At 48.3% G+C, this 20685-nt stretch overlaps 1 pseudogene; it reads left to right on the top strand.

Annotated features, from left to right (window-relative positions):
- Nucleotides 1-8453: 8453 nt before the first annotated feature.
- On the top strand, nucleotides 8454-9875 carry LOC123101217 (probable protein phosphatase 2C 30; annotated as a pseudogene).
- The last annotated feature ends 10810 nt before the right edge of the window (nucleotides 9876-20685 follow it).

The following is a 20685-nucleotide window of genomic DNA, read 5'->3' as shown; positions in this document are numbered from 1 at the left end:
TCCGGACCCCCTATGCAGCTCACCTCCTGGAAAGAGACGGGCCTATCGTGGGGTAAAAAAGGAGGGCTGACCGGACTCCAAACATGCGTCCAAACCCTGGTGGACAAGAAGCTCAAACTTGTCAACGTAGTCCAGGTTATGCTCATCCGCCGGATCCTCCCGTGTCAACAACGGGCTTTCAACCTGTGGGAGTTTGACCCGGCGCGGCACTGAACTCTGAGCAGGCTCTTCGACATGACGTACGAAGATGCATGGAAGATGCTTTTCAAGGGCGCTGAGGCCCCCGCATCCGCTACCGAGGATCGCGGATTCAGCATGCAGCGTCACACTCGTGCGGTAAGCTGTTTTTACCTTTTACAGGGTATTAGTTTTTCATAGTTTGACTCCATGCGGGATCTAAGCTCCCTTACCTTTGACAGGATTGGCAGGAGACGTCCGGACAGATCAACTGTCCGGCTCCTTTGCCCGAAGGCCCAGCGGACGCTCGCTTGGCGAAGCTGCTGGTTCCGGCATCCTATGTGGTGCCGGAGAAGAAGGCCAAGAAGAAGGCCATGGGGACTCGAAAGAGTGCCCGGCGCTGGGAGGTGTCGGATTCATCATCCGATGACTCCAAGACGCACTCCTCCCATGAAGACGAGGAGGAGGAAGAAGAGACCTCTCCCCCTCCAGCGGGAGGAGGGAAGAAAAGGAAGGCCGCCCCAACTGGGGAGGCCGAAGGGTCCAAGAAGGGGAAGACCCTTCCTCCAGACTACTCCACCAACGCCGACGATGGCGAAGAGGAGTGGCCGCACAGGGCCAAGCCCCTGGCGAGATCGTAAGTATTCGGACACCAGAGCAATTCATAGTGTTCCTTTCTTGCACAGCTCCTCCTTACACCGAATATGACTATGCAGTCCGCCCAAGGCCGGGCTCGATGAGTCATCGAGCGGCTCCCTGGATTCGTCGGACGTGAATTCACTTCCGCCCGCTACCTCCCCCCACCCTACGGACGATGCCGAGGTGCTATCCCAACAGGTTCCAAGCCAGGAGGAGGTGGTCCTGGAGGCACCGCAAGGCGACCTCCCGGACTCCAGGCGCAAAGGGGATAAAACCCCCAAGGGCCCCGAGTCCGGCCTTGAGCCGGACACCGCGCCGGAACCTTCAACGGTTCCAGACTCCGGTAGGCAGCCTCCTTCTAAGAGGAGCAAGCCTACTGAGCCAGTGACCTCCGTCCAATCGGAGGCACCGGATAATTTGTTGGAGGTGCTTAAAGGCGCCTCCATCGACGAGGAGCACCACACTATTATGAGTGCGGTGATCCAGAAGGTTCAGTCTGCCAAGAGCAAACTGACTGAAGCATGTGCCAGCCTTCTAACAGGCTTTGAGGTAAGTAAAGAATATGTAAAAATATTACCGCATAGACAGTAGCCCCTGATGCTCTGTTCGGCGTTCGAAAAGAAAAGCCGAATAGAGGATCTAATAACATTCGCAGGAGTCTAACATAATCAAGTCAATATGCGTATGCAGGCTTCGCTGCTGGCCTCCGCCGCACTGACTGCGAAGGTGGATACGCTGAAGCAAAACCTCGCGCGGTCCAAGAACGAGCTCGGCCGTGCCAAGAGGCAACTCGAGGAGAAGGTAAGTAATACCTTGCGCAAGTATATAGAGAAGATGTGGTTGCAAAAAATGATAGGATCAACGTGCTATTATAGGGGCCACGACCGAGGTGGCAACCCTTAAGAAAGCGTTGTCCGAGGCCGAAAACAGAGCGGCCGCGGAGCGCACAGAGAGAGGGAAGCAGGAGGCGCGGGTGGAGGAGGTGCAGAAAGAGCTCCAGGCTCTCGTGAAAAAACACGAGAGCTTGGAGCTTCACTCAAAGACGCAAGCGTCCGAGCTTGCGGCAGCCCTCGAAAGCGTGAAGTCTGCCAAGGCCGAAGCCCAGAAAGCCCTCCAAGAAATTGAAGCGATGAAGAAGATAGCGGCGGGTAAGGCATTCATTATGCAAAGCAAGCATGTGAAAGTGAATTACTTGTTACTTACCCGAGTCCGGAGCTCTCCAGGAGCATTCGCAGATTTGCCCCGTAGTGCGTCTGATGCGGCCGCCTACTACCGATCCGAGGAGGGGAGCTCGATGGAGAAGGTGTTCTGGTCTCAGTATGCTGAGGCCGGACACCTGGTGCCTTTGAGCGACCAGCTGAAGCAAATGGTCGAGCTCCACAAGGTGGTCGAACAGGCCATAAAGGGCCTCGTAGTTCGACTTTGGCCTGTAGAGGCTCTGCCTGGGAGCTATTTCGGGCTGGTGAGGTGGCTGGTGGATGCCTGTCCACGGCTTGAAGTAATCAAGCGCTCCGTCTGCATCGAAGGTGCCCGTAGGGTGCTTGCCCGTGCCAAAGTGCACTGGGGCAAAATGGATGCGGAGAAGCTGGTGAAGGACGGGCCGCCGCCGGGCAAGGAGCATCGCGTCCCGGAAGCGTATTATGAGGGCGTCCTGAAGGGTGCCTGCCTTATAGCGGATGAATGCTCCAAAGATGTAATTTTTGAGTAAACTCGCATTTGTGATCCTGTACGCTAAAAACTTGTTCATGTGCGCTAAGCAACGCTTTTGAATTTAAAATATTACCTTCTGTGCGGCCGTTTATCAAATTTGAGAGATGGCGAGTCGTCGGCTTCTGCCCCCATGCCACGAGTGCTGGGGTGTTCGGGATAAACATGAGCGCTCTTTTTCCCATTCTTGGATCCTTCGAGGGAGGCGCTCAACACAACGAACAAGGCAATCGGACTATAATGCTTGAACACTCTCACTTAGCCATAGAATTCTATAATTTTAAATTTCGGCGAAGCCCCTAGTGTTCGGAAGACCGAGTTCGGGGCGCTATCCACGCCTAGGCCGGACAAAGCCGACTCCTCGCTCTAAGCGGCATAAGTCTTTAGGGACACGAAAACCTCTCGAATAGCGACCAGCTCTCGCCTCATCATGATGGTCAGTTTTAGCTTTCTCTACTGAGGTGCTTAGCCCAGCTCAACTGGGGCACAATCGCAGTAGTTCTCCTAGTGCTACCTTAGCCGATATAACGGAACGTAAGGTACCAAAACATAGGAGCCGGGCAAACCCAACTATTGACCCAAGACATGATTCGGAGCTGATGCATATAATGCTATAAGTTCGGGGTGCCGCACTTGTGAAAGTGTTCGGACTTCTAACACCATATTGTGGGGTACTTAAGCCCCTGGCGTATTGGCCGTACCAAAGTGTACGGGTGCAACATGTCATTAATGAACATATATTCGTAAAAAAGTGTAATGCAATAATAGACGGAAGCTATGCATTGTTTATTTAAAAAAGTTGTGATCAAAGCAGAACGATACAAATAGTGCAATAAGCAAAAGATGGGACTATTTAACATGTCCTTTCCAGGGGCGAGCTGCGGAATGTTATGTGAAACAGGTATACTGCTCGTTATAGAGACCATCTTAGAGTTCCATAGTGCGGCGTAGCTTTCTGCTTCCCTGGTTGTATCGTTTGTGCAGCAATTGTACTGCCGGACAAGCCTTCCGAAGAATGGAGTCCTGAAAATAAGAGAAAATTAAGAAATCGACAGCCCCTAGTGCGGTTTAAGCCGTGTTTCGGGCGTGCCGTGATGGTGCCCCTCCCCCTGTGCCCATGGTATTTCCAGAGTGTAGTTATGTACGCGCAACACTGGTTTCGCAAGTTCGCGAGGGCTGGGGTTGGGGCCGCATTGCTACGCTTGCTCGGAACGTGCCATGCGGTCTTGTTGTAGGTTACTCCGGGCGCGCTTGACGGTGTCCAGACGTTTAATGGCCGGACTGGAGAATTGTCTTGAGAGGCTGCTTTGTACTTCCGCTGCGATAGCCGCCGTATGCTCCTCTGTTCGGAGAGAGCGTTCGATGTTTCCATTGACTGTGATGACTCCTCGAGGGCCTGGCATCTTGAGCTTGAGGTATGCGTGGTGTGGCACCACATTGAACTTGGCAAATGCGGTTCGTCCGAGCAGTGCGTGATAGCCACTGCAGAACGGGACTATGTCGAAGATTAACTCCTCTCTTCGGAAATTATCCGGAGATCCGAAGACCACTTCAAGTGTAACTAAGCCTGTACAGTTGGCCTCTACATCTGGTATGACGCCTTTAAAGGTCATTTTAGTGGGTTTAATCCTCGAGGGATCGACGCCCATTTTCCGCACTGTATCTTGGTAAAGCAGGTTCAGGCTGCTGCCGCCGTCCATAAGGACTCTAGTGAGGTGAAATCCGTCAATAATTGGGTCTAGAACCAATGTGGCGAATCCGCCATGACGGATGCTAGTGGGGTGGTCCCTTAGATCAAAAGTGATCGGGCAGGAAGACCATGGGTTGAACTTTGGGGCGACTGGCTCCATCGCGTATACGTCCCTTAGCGCACGCTTCCGCTCCCTCTTGGGGACGTGAGTTGCGTATATCATGTTCACCGCCCGCACTTGTGAGGGAAAACCTTTCTGTCCACTGTTGTTCTGCGGCCGGGGATCCTCCTCGTCATCGCTATGCAGCCCCTTGTCTCTGCTTTCGGCATTTAACTTGCCTGTCTGCTTGAACACCCAACAATCCCTGTTGGTGTGATTGGCTGGTTTTTCGGGGGTGCCATGTATTTGGCATGAGCGGTCGAGTATTCGGTCCAAACTGGACGGGCCCGGAGTATTTCTTTTGAATGGCTTTTTCTACTGACCGGGTTTAGAGCCTCTGAATCCGGCATTAACTGTCGTATCCTCAGCATTGTCACCGTTAATGCGGCGCTTTTGCTTGTTGCGACGTGACCTGCCACTGCTGTCCTTGGTATCCGAATTACCAGGGCTCTTGGTCATGTTATTGCTACGAGCTAGCCAGTTGTCTTCTCCCATGCAAAAGCGGGTCAAAAGTGTCGTGAGGGCTGCCATAGATTTTGGCTTTTCCTGTCCTAGGTGCCGTGCAAGCCACTCGTCGCGGATGTTATGCTTGAAGGCTGCTAGGGCCTCTGCGTCCGGACAGTCGACGATTTGATTTTTCTTGGTTAGGAACCGTGTCCAGAATTGTCTGGCCGATTCCTATAGCTGCTGAATTATGTGGCTAAGGTCATCGGCGTTTGGTGGTCGCACATAAGTGCCCTGGAAATTGTCGAGGAATGCGGTTTCCAGGTCCTGCCAACAACCAATTGATTCTGCTGGCAAGCTGTTAAGCCAATGCCGAGCTGGTCCTTTAAGCTTGAGTGGGAGGTATTTGATGGTGTGTAGGTCATCACCGCGGGCCATGTGGATATGAAGGAGATAGTCCTCGATCCATACCACAGGATCTGTTGTGCCATCGTATGATTCGATATTCACGGGTTTGAAACCCTCGGGGATTTGATGATCCATTACTTCATCTTTGAAGCATAGTGGGTGTGCGGCGCCTCTGTATTGGGCTATATCACGACGCAGCTCAAACAAGCTTTGTCTACTGTGTTCGGCCCGGCCGGATTTACTGTATCCGGAGTGACGATTACCGTCTCGTGTCGTGGGGCGCCCACGCGATCCGTAGATCGATCTTGTTTGCCTTGCCTTGTCCTCCAATATATCTCGCAGGTCTGGCGCATTTTCCCGTGAGCGGCGCCGGGGTGCGGCTTGAGTGGAGGGCCAGGAGGCCTCTCTGTCGCGGCCACGGGGTGGCCGGTCGGCCGCATCATGCGCTGGTGATGTAGGTTTAGGTGCTTCCTCCTCTAATCGGGGTAGCAACCTGCGCTTTGGGTAGCTCTTGGAGGGGCGTTCGAGTTCATACTCTTCGGCCGCAAGGACTTCAGTCCATCTGTCGGCTAGCAAATCTTGATCAGCTCTAAGCTGTTGCTGTTTTTTCTTGAGGCTGCTCGCCATGGCCATAAGCCTGCATTTGAAACGTTCTTGTTCGACGGGATCCTCCGGCACAACAAATTCGTCGTCGTCAAGGCTTGCCTCATCTTCGGAGGCAGGCATATAATTATCATCCTCGACCTCTCTGTCTGCCGCTCTCTCACGAGGGCTGGCTTCTCCATCCTCCTGTGCTGAATCTTACTGGAGGTGGTTGTCTTCGGCATTGTCCGGGGTGTTATTATCTCCCATGCCGGAATCACCATTTTTGCTTTGGCGGGATTTAGAGCGGCGCTGCTGACGCCGGCGCTTAGGCTGCTTCTTGGAGGGGTCATCCTCCGCTGTTCCATCGCCATTGCCTTCTTTTGGGGTGTCCACCATGTATATATCATACGATGAGGTGGCTTTCCAGTGCCCTATAGGCGCTGGTTCTTGATCGTCTCCTGCATCGGCGTCCATACCGTCGATGTTTTCGGAGTCGAAGTCGAGCATGTCGGTTAAATCGTCGACAGTGGCTACGAAGTGGGTGGTGGGTGGGCTTTGAATTTCTTCATCATCTGCATCCCAACCTTGCTGACCATAGTCCGGCCAGGGCTCTCCTGATAAAGAGAGAGACTTTAGTGAATTCGGAATATCGCCGAAGGGCGAGTGCTGAAAGATGTCCGCGGCGGTGAACTCCATGATCGGCGCCCAATCGGGTTCGATCGGTAGGGGCGCGGAGGGCTCGGAGTCTGGAGAGGGGTCCGGCTCCTTGGAGTCACGGGCTTCGCAGAGAATAGGGCTGGTGTTCGACTCGATCACCGTAGAGATTGCAGCCCCCGAGGCGGTGTCCAACCACCCATCCTCGATTGGCACAGTTGGCTCCGAATTAAGGGTCGGAGCTGATGCGGGTGCGGCCTCCAGGGCACTGTTCGGCGGCAGAGCTAGATCATGCACATCGTGACAGTGCGGCGCGCTCGGCTGCGGCTCGAATCCGTCGAAGATCAAGTCTCCGCGGAGGTCGGCCGTGTAGCTCAAACTTCCAAATCTGACCTGATGGCCAGGGTCGTAGCTTTCGATCTGCTCCAAATGGCCAAGCGAATTGGCCCGCAGTGCAAAGCCGCCAAATACGAAGATCTGTCCGGTGAGAAAAGTCTCACCCTGGATCGCATCGTCGTTGATGATTGGAGGCCATCGGGCCTAAAAGTGACGACACAGAGGAACTCTCAATGAAATCACCAATGTCGGTGTCAAAACCGGCGGAACTCGGGTAGGGGGTCCCGAACTGTGCGTCTAGGTGGATGGTAACAGGAGGCAGGGGATATAATATTTTACCCAGGTTCGGGCCTTCTTGATGGAGGTAAAACCCTACGTCCTGCTTGATTAATATTGATGATATGGATAGTACAAGAGTAGATCTACGACGAGATCAGAGAGACTAAACCCTAGAAGCTAGCCTATGGTATGATTGTATGTTCCGTCCTACGTACTAAAACCCTCCGGTTTATATAGACACCGGAGAAGGCTAGGGTTACACAGAATCGGTTACAATGGTAGGAGATCTACATATCCGTATCGCCAAGCTTGCCTTCCACGCCAAGAAAAGTCCCTTTCGGACACAGGACGAAGTCTTCAATCTTGTATCTTCATAGTCCAGGAGTCCGGCCGAAGGTATAGTCCGGCTATCCGGACACCCCCTAATCCAGCACTCCCTCAGGGATGATTGGGAAAGCGGCGAGCGAGCTAGTGCGAGCGAGTGGGAGGGCAAAATAGGAAAATGAAAAAAAAATATAACGAGACGAAATTTGCACTTGGGTTGCCCAACAATAATTATTTCGGAACAGAGCGAGCAGCAATCAATGGATGAGGGAAAAGCGGCGCGGCAGCGCACACACATGGCTTGGTTGGGTACATGTGGCAGCAGGGCAGGAGCAGGTTTACCACATGCTGGGTATTGCGTACGGAGAAAACGCGTGCAACAACGTGGACGTGTATGCCCGTGCGGAACGCGGCCGACATCAAGGGATGTTAATTGGTGAGGTAAAAGCATCCCAAGTATCCGAACTTGTATGGAATGTGATGATTTAGTCTTAAACTTGTAAAATACAACTTCATCATACCTTAACTTGCACTAGATGTGATGATTTAGTCCCTGACTTATCACAGCTCGACAAGTGGCAGCCAGGTGACTTGACCGGTCTTAGTCCGCACTTTTGCAGGAAACACCCTGCCGTTGTCTCTAATTAACCCATAGATGGCAAAACTGGCTGTACTCACCACAACCCAGCCCTTGAGTGCTTATTGAGCTGACCAAATTCACACCAATTTGCATGTACACCCGGCCGCTGACTCGGGCGGTGCTTATGCTGCCACATTGCTGCTCGATCCAAGCTTCCTATCGATGGGCAGGGCGATGCATTCATCCACTCCCATGTCTTCAAATGACACAGCAAGTTGGGCCAATTGCTGAGTTTAAGGTCTTCCTCCACGCACTACGTCGCCAGCTCCGGCAGCAGCTCCACCAGCTGCTGCACCGCACCAATGCTGACAATTATACTCCTGGCCGGCCTGTGCACGACGCAGATGTAATTGAGCAGCTCTAGCCCAACGGCCACACCGTCCTGGTGCCGCTTGTCCCGGACCAGGCGCATGGAGCCGGCCAAGAGGCTCAGGCTCGCCACCGTCTCCGGCCGGCAGCCTTTCTCTTCCATGACAGGCCGGGGACTAAGACAGTTAGATAGTGCGTGGAGGATGGAGAACTGGAGATACGGCGGAGGGGAAGGGCGCCGAGTCCCACGTCGGCAGCCGGGCGGCGCGGCGCCGGAGGATGGAGATACGACGGCATAGACTGGTGGCCGAGCGTGGTGCGGAGGAGGTGTCCAGGAAGAGGCGGAAGCTGGAGGAGGAATCCTCCTCGACGAACGAGGAGGAGATTGAGCCGGCCAAGTACGGCGTGATGTCGGTGTGCGGCCGCCGGAGGGATATGGAGGACGCGGTGTCCGTCCGCCCCGAGTTCCTCCCCGGCCACCACTTCTTCGGGGTCTTCGACGGCCATGGGCCATAGCTGCTCGCATGTGAGTGCCTATATATCCCAGCTTCAAATAATCTATCCTTTTGATCTAGTAGCATATGTCTACGCTGAAAGGAGATCGCGCATGTGCAGCTCGCACTTTGTTTTGACTCGTGAGTATTTATCGATTGGATTGCATGTGCGTGTAGGTTGCAACGTCGTGCGGGGAGCGGATGCACGAGATCGTGGTCGAGGAGGTCGGCAGCGCCCGCTCGTCGGGGTCGGACGATGCGGAGCGGTGGATGGGTGTCATGGAGCGGAGCTTCGCGCGAATGGACGCCGAGGCCATGAGCTCAAAAGGTCAAGGGCCAGTGGAGCGCCCACCTGCCGGTGCGAGCTGCAGCTGCCCAAGTGCGACCACGTCGGCTCCACGGCCGTTGTTGCCGTGGTCGGCCCTCCGCCTCGCCACCTCGTCGTCGCCAACTGCGGTGACAGCCGTGCGGACATCGGCCGCGGGAGCGCCGCCATCCCACTCTCATCCAACCACAAGGTATGCGCTCAGAACCAACCAAGTTCTTATAAGCTCTGCTGATAAAGATTTAATTGCGGGTTGTTCTAACCATAGTTTGATTCATTTTGATCAGCCGGATCGGCCCGACGAGCTGTAGCGGATCCAAGAGGCCGGAGGGTGCGCCATCTTCTGGGACAGCGCCCGCGTCTTCGACGTGCTAGCCATGTCTCGGGCCATCGGAGACAGCTACCTGAAGCCATTTGTGATACCCCGCAGGGCAGAAATTTTAGTCCTGTAACTTTGAAAACAGCATGTCCCCGGCCTATACTCCTTTTTGAGGTAGAGGCACCTGGCTGGGTTAATTAGAGAAGACGGCAGCGTGTTTCCTGCAAAAGTGCGGACGAAGACGGGTCAAGCCACCTGACTGCCACTTGTCGAGCTGTGATAGGCTGGGGACTAAATCATCACATCTAGAGCAAGTTGGGGTATGATGGAGTTGCATTTTGCAAATTTGGGACTAAATCATCACATTTCGTGCAAGTTGGGGTACTTCGGGTGCTTTTACCTCTTAATTGATAGGGGTGTCGCATTGCATGCAACAAATATTGGGATTTTTTTCTAATGGAGATCTAGCGTGGCGGCAAATATTATGAGGAAGCTCAAAACGAGATTGATCAAGTAGATGTTTTTTCACCTTAACTAATCTAAACCAGCACTAACTCTAGGATGAATGCAACTAAAAACTCAACAAAGCAAATACTAGATGCAAATTGCTAAAGGCTAAAAAGATATGTGCAGCGGATGAACTAATCAATTTTTGGCTTTTTGGTGGGTTATTATGGGACTGAAAAACAATCTAATCCAATAAAATTGTAAATCTCTCACCGATGATTCTGAAAACTAATAATACTTGATGTGAACTGGGGTCCCGATCTTTTAATGAAAGGCGATAACTATAATTTTTGTAGGGACTTGACCCTCACGATCTGGCTACCAATCGTACATGAAGAACTGTACATGACTAATATCCATGGCGATCGTTGAACCAACTTCACGGTGTTATCGACCGAGTCAACGGCGTGATCGACCTATCCACAAAGGATATGCAAATTGAAGAACAGGCAAGAAATAAATAGCCAAGCAATTTAAAATTGTGGAGATGCTAGTTGGAATAAAATCTTACGAGACGAAATAATTAGGTTTCGATAAGATGTTTTGACGGTGGCACTAGTCGCTACGAGGGAATGACAAATAAAAGTAGCAATCTTGTCTAAACAGACGCAGGACTCGTACATAAGTAGGATACGCAACGTCTCAGAAAGACCCGACGTTTGATTTGGTTGTTGACAAGATGTGGCCCAACGTGATTTAGGGGCACACTAATTGGTCCTTGTGTCGCTGGCTCCGCCGTATCATGGGCTCGTCTATACGCTTGTGTGATTGACGCAAACAGGTTTGCCTCCTTCCTATTGCATGGCTGTAGGTCCTTGACTGATAGTACGTGTCCCGACATGCATGGTACGATACCAATGAAGGGACGCGTGCAGTGGTGGAGCTATGCCAGATTTCCAGGGAGCGAAACACAAAATGTGAACAACTGAGAGGGCAAACAATATTTTTTTTCTTTCAACTAAGCCCTCCATTAAAAAAATCTTCAATGAATTGTGCATGGCTGCCTGCCCCCGCCCAACACTACATTAAGCTCGTCGACGTGTGCAGTTGCATGGCTTATGTAATCTTCAACATAATCTCTCGTCTATCATATCAATTCTGCAAAATGTGTCGTGTAATATTTATAGACGTATATATGATGTCTATGTCCACATCAAGGGAGGTAAGATGATCCAGCTCCAAAGAACTGTGAAAGGAAAGTGCATAATTCAAACTAAATGATATGGGCACATTCATTTGAATACATGCACATTCACATAATATATTCTTTGATGACTATTGCTAAAGTAGTTACCGCGTATCTATGCTATAAATCATCAACAACAAGATGGAAACTTATGTGGCCAAGAAGCTTTGTAGCTGATGAATACTGTTGCGCGTATGACATAGGGCTTCACGTGCACCCGACACACGCCCCTCCATCATTGTGCATTTCATAGCAACCTAATTGGATGAAATCGTGGACATTTGGCATCTATCTCGAGTTCACCATAGATGCAATCATAACTCTTGGACAGAGAAATAAATAAGACATACATATGCAACAGCAACTGAGATTCAAACAGGGTATTCAACTGTACAAGGACGATGATGACACCTTGCAGCTACGCGAATGTATTGGCCAGAAAAATACATATAATTCCAAATTAAGGCGCCAACCCTACATGCATTGAGCCATTAACAAACAAATCAATTTCCATTAACTGAGGGGGCAAACAACAATGTTTTCTTTCAACTAAGCCCTCTATCAATTATTTTCTTCAATGAATTGTGCATGGCTGGGGCCTGGGGAGCCACAGCCCCCCCCCCCCACCCACACCCACACACACTACATTAAGCTCCGTGGACGTGTGCAGTTGGATGGCTTATGTAATCTTTATCATATCAATTCTGCAAAATGTGGCGTGTAATATGTATAGACGTATCTATGATGTCTATGTCCACATCAAGGGAGGTAAGATGATCCAGCTCCAAAGAACTGTGAAAGGAAAGTGCATAATTGGAACTAAATTATGTGTGCACATTCATTTGAATACATGCACATTCACATAATATATTCTTCCATGACTATTGCTAAAGTAGTTACCGCATATCTACGCTATAAATCATCAACAACGAGATGGAAACTTATGTGGCCAAGTGTTGGGGAACGTAGTAATATCAAAAATTTCCTACGCACACACAAGATCATGGTGATGCATAGCAACGAGAGAGGAGAGTGTTGTCCACGTACCCTCGTAGACCGAAAGCGGAAGCGTTAGCACAACGTGGTTGATGTAATCGTACGTCTTCACGATCCGACCGATCAAGTACCGAACGTACGGCACCTCCGAGTTCAGCACACGTTCAGCCCGATGACGTCCCTCGAACTCCGATCCAGCCGAGTGTTGAGGGAGAGTTTCGTCAGCACGACGGCGTGGTGACGATGTTGATGTTCTACTGACGCAGGGCTTCGCCTAAGCACCGCTACAGTATTATCGAGGTGGACTATGGTGAAGGGGGGCACCGCACACGGCTAAGAGATCAATGATCAATTGTTGTGTCTCTGGGGTGCCCCTTGCCCCCGTATATAAAGGAGTGGAGGAGGGGGAGGGTCGGCCCTCTCTATGGCGCGCCCTAGGGGAGTCCTACTCCCACCGGGAGTAGGATTGCCCCTTTCCTAGTAGAACTAGGAGCCCTTCCAAGTAGTAGGAGTAGGAGGGAAGGAAAGGGAAGGGAAAACGAGAAGGAAGGAAGGGGGCACCCCTCCCCCTCCCTAGTCCAATTCGGACCAGCCCATGGGAAGGGGTGCGGCCAACCTTTGAGGCATTTCTCTCCTTTCCCGTATGGCCCATTAAGGCCCAATACGAATTCCCGTAACTCCCCGGTACTTTCGAAAATACCCGAATCACTTGGAACCTTTCCGATGTCCGAATATAGTCGTCCAATATATCGATTTTTACGTCTCGACCATTTCGAGACTCCTCATCATGTCCCCGATCTCATCCGGGACTCCGAACTCCTTCGGTACATCAAAACACATAAACTCATAATATAACCGTCATCAAAACTTTAAGCGTGCGGACCTTACGCGTTCGAAAACTATGTAGACATGACCGAGACACGTCTCCGGTCAATAACCAATAGCGGAACCTGGATGCTCATATTGGCTCCCACATATTCTACAAAGATCTTTATCGGTCAGACCGCATAACAACATACGTTGTTCCTTTTGTCATCGGTATGTTACTTGCCCGAGATTCGATCGTCGGTATCTCAATACCTAGTTCAATCTCGTTACCGGCAAGTCTCTTTACTCGTTCCGTAATACATCATTCTGCAACTAACTCATTAGTTACAATGCTTGCAAGGCTTATAGTGATGTGCATTACCGAGTGGGCCCGGAGATACATCTCCGACAATCGGAGTGACAAATCCTAATCTCGAAATACACCAACCCAACAAGTACCTTCGGAGACATCTGTAGAGCACCTTTATAATCACCCAGTTATGTTGTGACGTTTGGTAGCACACAAAGTGTTCCTCCGATAAATGGGAGTTGCATAATCTCATAGTCATAGGAACATGTATAAGTCATGAAGAAAGCAATAGCAACATACTAAACGATCGTGTGCTATGCTAACGGAATGGGTCAAGTCAATCACATCATTCTCCTAATGATGTGATCCCATTAATCAAATGACAACTCATGTCTATGGTTAGGAAACATAACCATCTTCGATTAACGAGCTAGTCAAGTAGAGGCATACTAGTGACACTCTGTTTGTCTATGTATTCACACATGTATTATGTTTCCGGTTAATACAATTCTAGCATGAATAGTAAACATTTATCATGAAATAAGGAAATAAATAATAACTTTATTATTGCCTCTAGGGCATATTTCCTTCAGTATCCCACTTGCACTAGAGTCAATAATCTAGTTCACATCACCATGTGATTTAACACCAATAGTTCACATCATCATGTGACCAACACCCAAAGGGTTTACTAGAGTCAATAATCTAGTTCACATCGCTATGTGATTAACACCCGAAGAGTACTACGGTGTGATCATGTTTTTCTTGTGAGAGAAGTTTAGTCAACGGGTCTGCCACATTCAGATCTGCATGTGTTTTGCGAATTTCTATGTCAACAATGCTCTGCATGGAGCTACTCTAGCTAATTGCTCCCACTTTCAATATGTATCCAGATTGAGACTTAGAGTCATCTGGATCAGTGTCAAAACTTGCATCGATGTAACCCTTTACGACGAACCTTTTGTCACCTCTGTAATCGAGAAACATATCCTTATTCCAGTAAGGATAATTTTGACCGCTGTCCACTGATCTACTCCTAGATCACTATTGTACTCCCTTGCTTAACTCAATGTAGGGTATACAATAGATCTGGTACGCAGCATGGCATACTTTATAGAACCTATGGCTGAGGCATAGGGAATGACTTTCATTCTCTTTTTATCTTCTGTCGTGGTCGGGCTTTGAGTCTTACTCAACTTCACACCTTGTAACACAGGCAAGAACTCTTTTTTGACTATTCCATTTTGAACTACTTCAAAATCTTGTTAAGGTATGTACTTATTGAAAAAACTTATCAAGCATCTTGATCTATCTCTATAGATCTTGATGCTCAATATGTAAGCAGCTTCTTTGAGGTCTTTCTTTGAAAAACTCCTTTCAAACACTCCTTTATGCTTTGTAGAATAATTCTACATTATTTCCGATCAACAATATGTCATTCACATATACTTATCAGAAATGTTGTAGTGCTCCCACTCACTTTCTTGTAAATACAGGCTTCACCACAAGTCTGTATAAAATTATATGCTTTGATCAACTCATCAAAGCGTATATTCCAACTCCGAGATGCTTGCACCAGTCCACAGATGGATTGTTGGAGCTTGCACATTTTGTTAGCACCTTTAGGATTGACAAAACCTTCTGGTTGCATCATATACTGTTGGGGAACGTAGCAGAAATTCAAAAATTTTCCTACGAATCACCAAGATCTATCTATGGAGAGACCAGCAACGAGTAGAAAGAGAGTGCATCTACATACCCTTGTAGATCGCTAAGCGGAAGCGTTCAAGTGAACGGGGTTGATGGAGTCGTACTCGTCGTGATTCAGATCACCGATGATCAAGTGCCGAACGGACGGCACCTCCGCGTTCAACACACGTACAGCCCGGTGACGTCTCCCACGCCTTGATCCAGCAAGGAGAGAGGGAGAGGTTGAGGAAGACTCCATCCAGCAGCAGCACAATGGCGTGGTGGTGATGGAGGAGCGTGGCAATCCTGCAGGGCTTCACCGAGCACCTACGGGAGAGGAGATGTGTCACGGGAGGGAGAGGGAGGCAACCAAAGGCCTTAGGTATGATTGCTCCTCCTTTCCCCCACTATATATAGGGCCAAGGGAGAGGGGGGAGGCGCAGCCTTGCCCCCTCCTCCAAGGAAGGGGTGCGGCTAAGGATGGGGGAGGAGTCCATCCTCCCCAAGGCACCTCGGAGGTGCCTTCCCCCTTTAGGACTCTTCCCTTTTTCCTTTATCTTGGCGCATGGGCCTCTAGGGGCTGGTGCCCTTGGACCATGTAGGCCAAGGCGCACCCCCTACAGCCCATGTGGCCCCCGGGGCAGGTGGCCCCACCCGGTGGGCCCCCGGGGACCCTTCCGGTGGTCCCGGTACAATACCGATGACCCCGAAACTTGTCCCGATGGCCGAAACAGGACTTCCTATATATAAATCTTTACCTCCGGACCATTCCGGAACTCCTCATGACGTCCGGGATCTCATCCGGGACTCCGAACAACATTCGGTAACCACATACAAGCTTCCTTTATAACCCTAGCGTCATCGAACCTTAAGTGTGTAGACCCTACGGGTTCGGGAGACATGCAGACATGACCGAGACGTTCTCCGGTCAATAACCAACAGCGGGATCTGGATACCCATGATGGCTCCCACATGTTCCACGATGATCTCATCGGATGAACCACGATGTCAAGGACTCAATCGATCCCGTATTCAATTCCCTTTGTCTATCGGTATGTTACTTGCCCGAGATTCGATCGTCGGTATACCGATACCTTGTTCAATCTCGTTACCGGCAAGTCACTTTACTCGTTCCGTAACACATCATCCCGTGATCAACTCCTTGGTCACATTGCGCATATGATGATGTCCTACCGAGTGGGCCTAGAGATACCTCTCCGTTTACACGGAGTGACAAATCCCAGTCTCGATCCGCATAAAACAATAGGTACTTTCGGAGATACCTGTAGTGTACCTTTATAGTCACCCAGTTACGTTGTGACGTTTGATACACCCAAGGCACTCCTACGGTATCCAGGAGTTACACGATCTCATGGTCAAAGGAAGAGATACTTGACATTGGCAAAGCTCTAGCAAATGAACTACACGATCTTTTGTGCTAGTCTTAGGATTGGGTCTTGTCCATCACATCATTCTCCTAATGATGTGATCCCGTTATCAACGACATCCAATGTCCATAGCCAGGAAACCATGACTATCTGTTGATCACAACGAGCTAGTCAACTAGAGGCTCACTAGGGACATATTGTGGTCTATGTATTCACACGTGTATTACGATTTCCGGATAATACAGTTATAGCATGAATAAAAGACAATTATCATGAACAAGGAAATATAATAACAACACTTTTATTATTGCCTCTAGGGCATATTTCCAACAGTCTCCCACTTGCACTAGAGTCAATAATCTAGTTCACATCGCCATGTGATTAACACTCACAGGTCACATCGCCATGTGACTAATACCCAAGAGTTTACTAGAGTCAGTAGTCTAGTTCACATCACTGTGTGATTAACACTCAATGAGTTTTATGTTTGATCATGTTGCTTGTGAGAGAGGTTTTAGTCAACGGGTCTGAACCTTTCAGATCCGTGTGTGCTTTACAAATCTCCATGTCATCTCCTAGATGCAGCTACCACGCTCTATTTGGAGCTATTCCAAACAACTGTTCTACTTGGAGCTATTCTAAATTATTGCTCCATTATATGTATCCGGTCTCTCTACTCAGAGCTATCCGGATAGGTGTCAAGCTTGCATTGTCGTAACCTTTACGACGAACTCTTTTACCACCTCCATAATCGAGAAAATTCCTTAGTCCACTAGTTACTAAGGATAACTTTGACCGCTGTCCTATGATCCATTGATGGATCACTCTTGTACCCCTTGACTGACTCATGGCAAGGCACACTTTCGGTGCGGTACACAGCACGGCATACTGTAGAGCCTACGTCTTAAGCATAGGGGACGACCTTCGTCCTTTCTCTCTATTCTGCCGTGGTCGAGCTTTAAGTCTTAACTTCGTACCTTACAACTCAGGCAAGAACTCCTTCTTTGACTGGTCCATCTTGAACACCTTCAAGATCATGTCAAGGTATGTGCTCATTTGAAAGTACCATTAAGCATTTTGATCTATCCTTATAGATCTTGATGCTCAATGATCAAGCAGCTTAATCCAGGCTTTCCATTGAAAAACACTTTTCAAATAACCCTATATGCTTTCTAGAAATTCTACGTCATTTCTGATCCATAACAATATGTCAACAACATATACTCATCAGAAATTCTATAGTGCTCCCACTCACTTCTTTGGAAATACAAGTTTCTCATAAACTTTGTATAAATCCAAAATCTTTGATCATCATCAAAGCATACATTCCAACTCCGAGATGCTCACTCCAGTCCTTAGAAGGATCGCTGGAGCTAGCATACCTTTTAGCATCCTTAGGATCGACAAAAACTTTCAGATTGTATTACCTACAATCTTTCCTCACGAAAACTGGTAAGGAAACTCGTTTTGATATCCATCTGCCAGATTTAATAAATATAGCTAATGCTAACATGAATCCAACGGACTTTAAGCATTTCTACGAATGAGAAAATCTCATCGTAGTCAACTCCTTGAACTTGTGAAAAACTCTTTATCACAAGTCGAGCTTCACAGACGGTGACATTACCGTCCACGTCCATCTTCTTCTTAAAATCCATTTATCTCAATGGCTTGCCGATCATCGGGCAAGACCACCAAAGTCTATGCTTTGTTCTGATACATGGATCCTATCTCGGATTTCATGGCTCCTAACCATTTGTCGGAATTTGGGCCCACCATCGCTTCTCCATAGCTCGTAGGTTCATTGTTGTCTAGCAACATGACCTTCAAGACAGGATCACCTTACCACTCTGAAGTAGTACGTGTCCTTGTCGTCCTACGAGGTTTGGTAGTGACTTGATCTGAAGTTTCATGATCAATATCATAAGCTTCCACTTCAATTGGTGTAGGTGCCACAGGGACAACTTCCTGTGCCCAGCCACACACTGGTTGAAGTGATGGTTCAATAACCTCATCAAGTCTCCACCATCCTCCCACTCAATTCTTTCGAGAGAAACCTTTCCTCGAGAAAAGACCCGATTCAAGAAACAATCCATATTGCTTTCGGATCTGAATTAGGAGGTATACCCAACTGTTTTGGGTGTCCTATGAAGATGCATTTTATCCGCTTTGGGTTCGAGCTTAATCCTGAAACTTTTTCACATAAGCAGCCCCAAACCTTTAAGAAACGACAACTTAGGTTTCTCTAAACCATAACTCAAACGGTGTCGTCTCAACGGAATTACGTGGTGCCCTATTTAAAGTGAATGTGGTTGTCTCTAATGCCTAACCCATGTACGATAGTGGTAATTCGATAAGAGACATCATGGTACGCACCATATCCAATAGGGTGCAACTATGATGTTCGGACACACCATCACACTATGGTGTTCCAGGCGGTATTAATTGTGAAACAATTTCCACAATGTCTTAATTGTGTGCCAAAACTCGTAACTCAGATATTCATCTCTATGATCGTATCATAGACATTTTATCCTCTTGTCACAATGATCTTCTACTTCACTCTGGAATTACTTGAACCATTCAATAATTCAGACTTGTGTTTCATCAAGTAAATATTCTCAACATCTACTCGAATCATCTGTGAAGTAAGAACATAACGATATTCACTGCATGCCTTAGCACTCATTGGACTGCACACATCAAAATGTGTTACTTCCTATAAGTTGCTATCTTGTTCCATCTTACTGAAAACGAGGCTTTTCAGTCATCTTGCCCATGTGGTATGATTTGCATATCTCAAGTGATTCAAATCAAGTGAGTCCGAACGGTCCATTTGCATGGAGTTTCTTCATGCATATACACCAATAGACATGGTTCACATGTCTCAAACTTTTCAAAAACGAGTGAGTCGAAAGATCCATCAACATGGAGCTTCTTCATGCGTTTTATACCATTATGACTTACATGGCAGTGCCACAAGTAAGTGGTACTATCATTACTATCTTATATCTTTTGGCATGAAAATGTGTATCACTACAATCGAGATTCAATAAACCATTCAGGTTTAATACTAATCTTGATGGTAGAGGGAGCGTGCGATGTTTGATCATATCAAACTTGGAAACACTTCCAACACATATCGTCAGCTCACCTTTAGCTAGTCTCCGTTTTATTCCGTAGCTTTTATTTCGCGTTACTAACACTTAGCAACCGAACCGGTATCTAATACCCTGGTGCTACTAGGAGTACTAGTAAAGTACACATTAACATAATGTATATCCAATATACTTCTATCGACCTTGCCAGCCTTCTTATCTACCAAGTATCTAGGGTAATCTTGCTCTAGTGGTTGTTCCCCTTATTACAGAAGCACTTAGTCTCGGGTTTGGGTTCAACCTCGGGTTTCTTCATTGGTGCAGCAGCTGATTTGCCGTTTCATGAAGTATCCCTTCTTTCCCTTGCCCTTCTTGAAACTAGTGGTTTCATCAACCATCAACAATTGATGCTCCTTATTGATTTCTACTTTCACGGTGTCAAACATCGTGAATACCTCAAGGATCATCTTATTTATCCCTGATATGTTATAGTTCATCACGAAGCTCTAGCAGCTCGGTGGCAATGACTTTGGAGGAACTATCACTATTTCATCTGGAAGATCAACTCCCACTTGATTCAAGTGATTGTTGTACTCAGACAATCTAAGCACAAGCTCAACAATTGAGCTTCTCTCCTTAGTTTGCAGGCTAAGAAAATCGTCGGAGGTCTCAAACCTCTTGACGTGGGCACAAGCCTGAAATCCTAATTTCAGCCCTCGAAACATCTCATATGTTCCGCGATGTTTCGAAAAACGTCTTTGGTGCCTCTACTTAAACCATTTAACTGAACTATCACGTAGTTATCAAAACGTGTATGTTCGATGTTCGAAACATCCACAAACGACGTTTGGGGTTCAGCACACTAAGTGGTGCATTAAGGACATAAGCTTTCTACTGTCCGCATAATTGCTACTTTCAACTTTCAACTATATTTACTCTAGGAACATATCTAAAACAGTAGAACTAAAGCGCGAGCTTACGACATAATTTGCAAAAGGTCTTTTGACTATGTTCAGGATAATTAAGTTCATCTTATGAACTCCCACTCAGATAGACATCCCTCTAGTCATCTAAGTGATTACATGATCCGAGTCAACTAGGCCGTGTCCGATCATCACGTGAGACGGACTAGTTATCATCGGTGAACATCTTCATGTTGATCGTATCTACTATACGACTCATGCTCGACCTTTCGGTCTCCGTGTTCCGAGGCC

This window comes from Triticum aestivum, chromosome 5A, assembly GCF_018294505.1.
Source record: "Triticum aestivum cultivar Chinese Spring chromosome 5A, IWGSC CS RefSeq v2.1, whole genome shotgun sequence".
In the NCBI taxonomy this organism is placed as follows: Eukaryota; Viridiplantae; Streptophyta; class Magnoliopsida; order Poales; family Poaceae; genus Triticum; species Triticum aestivum.
Note: the sequence above shows the minus strand (reverse complement) of the source record. Positions and strands in the feature narration are given on the sequence as shown.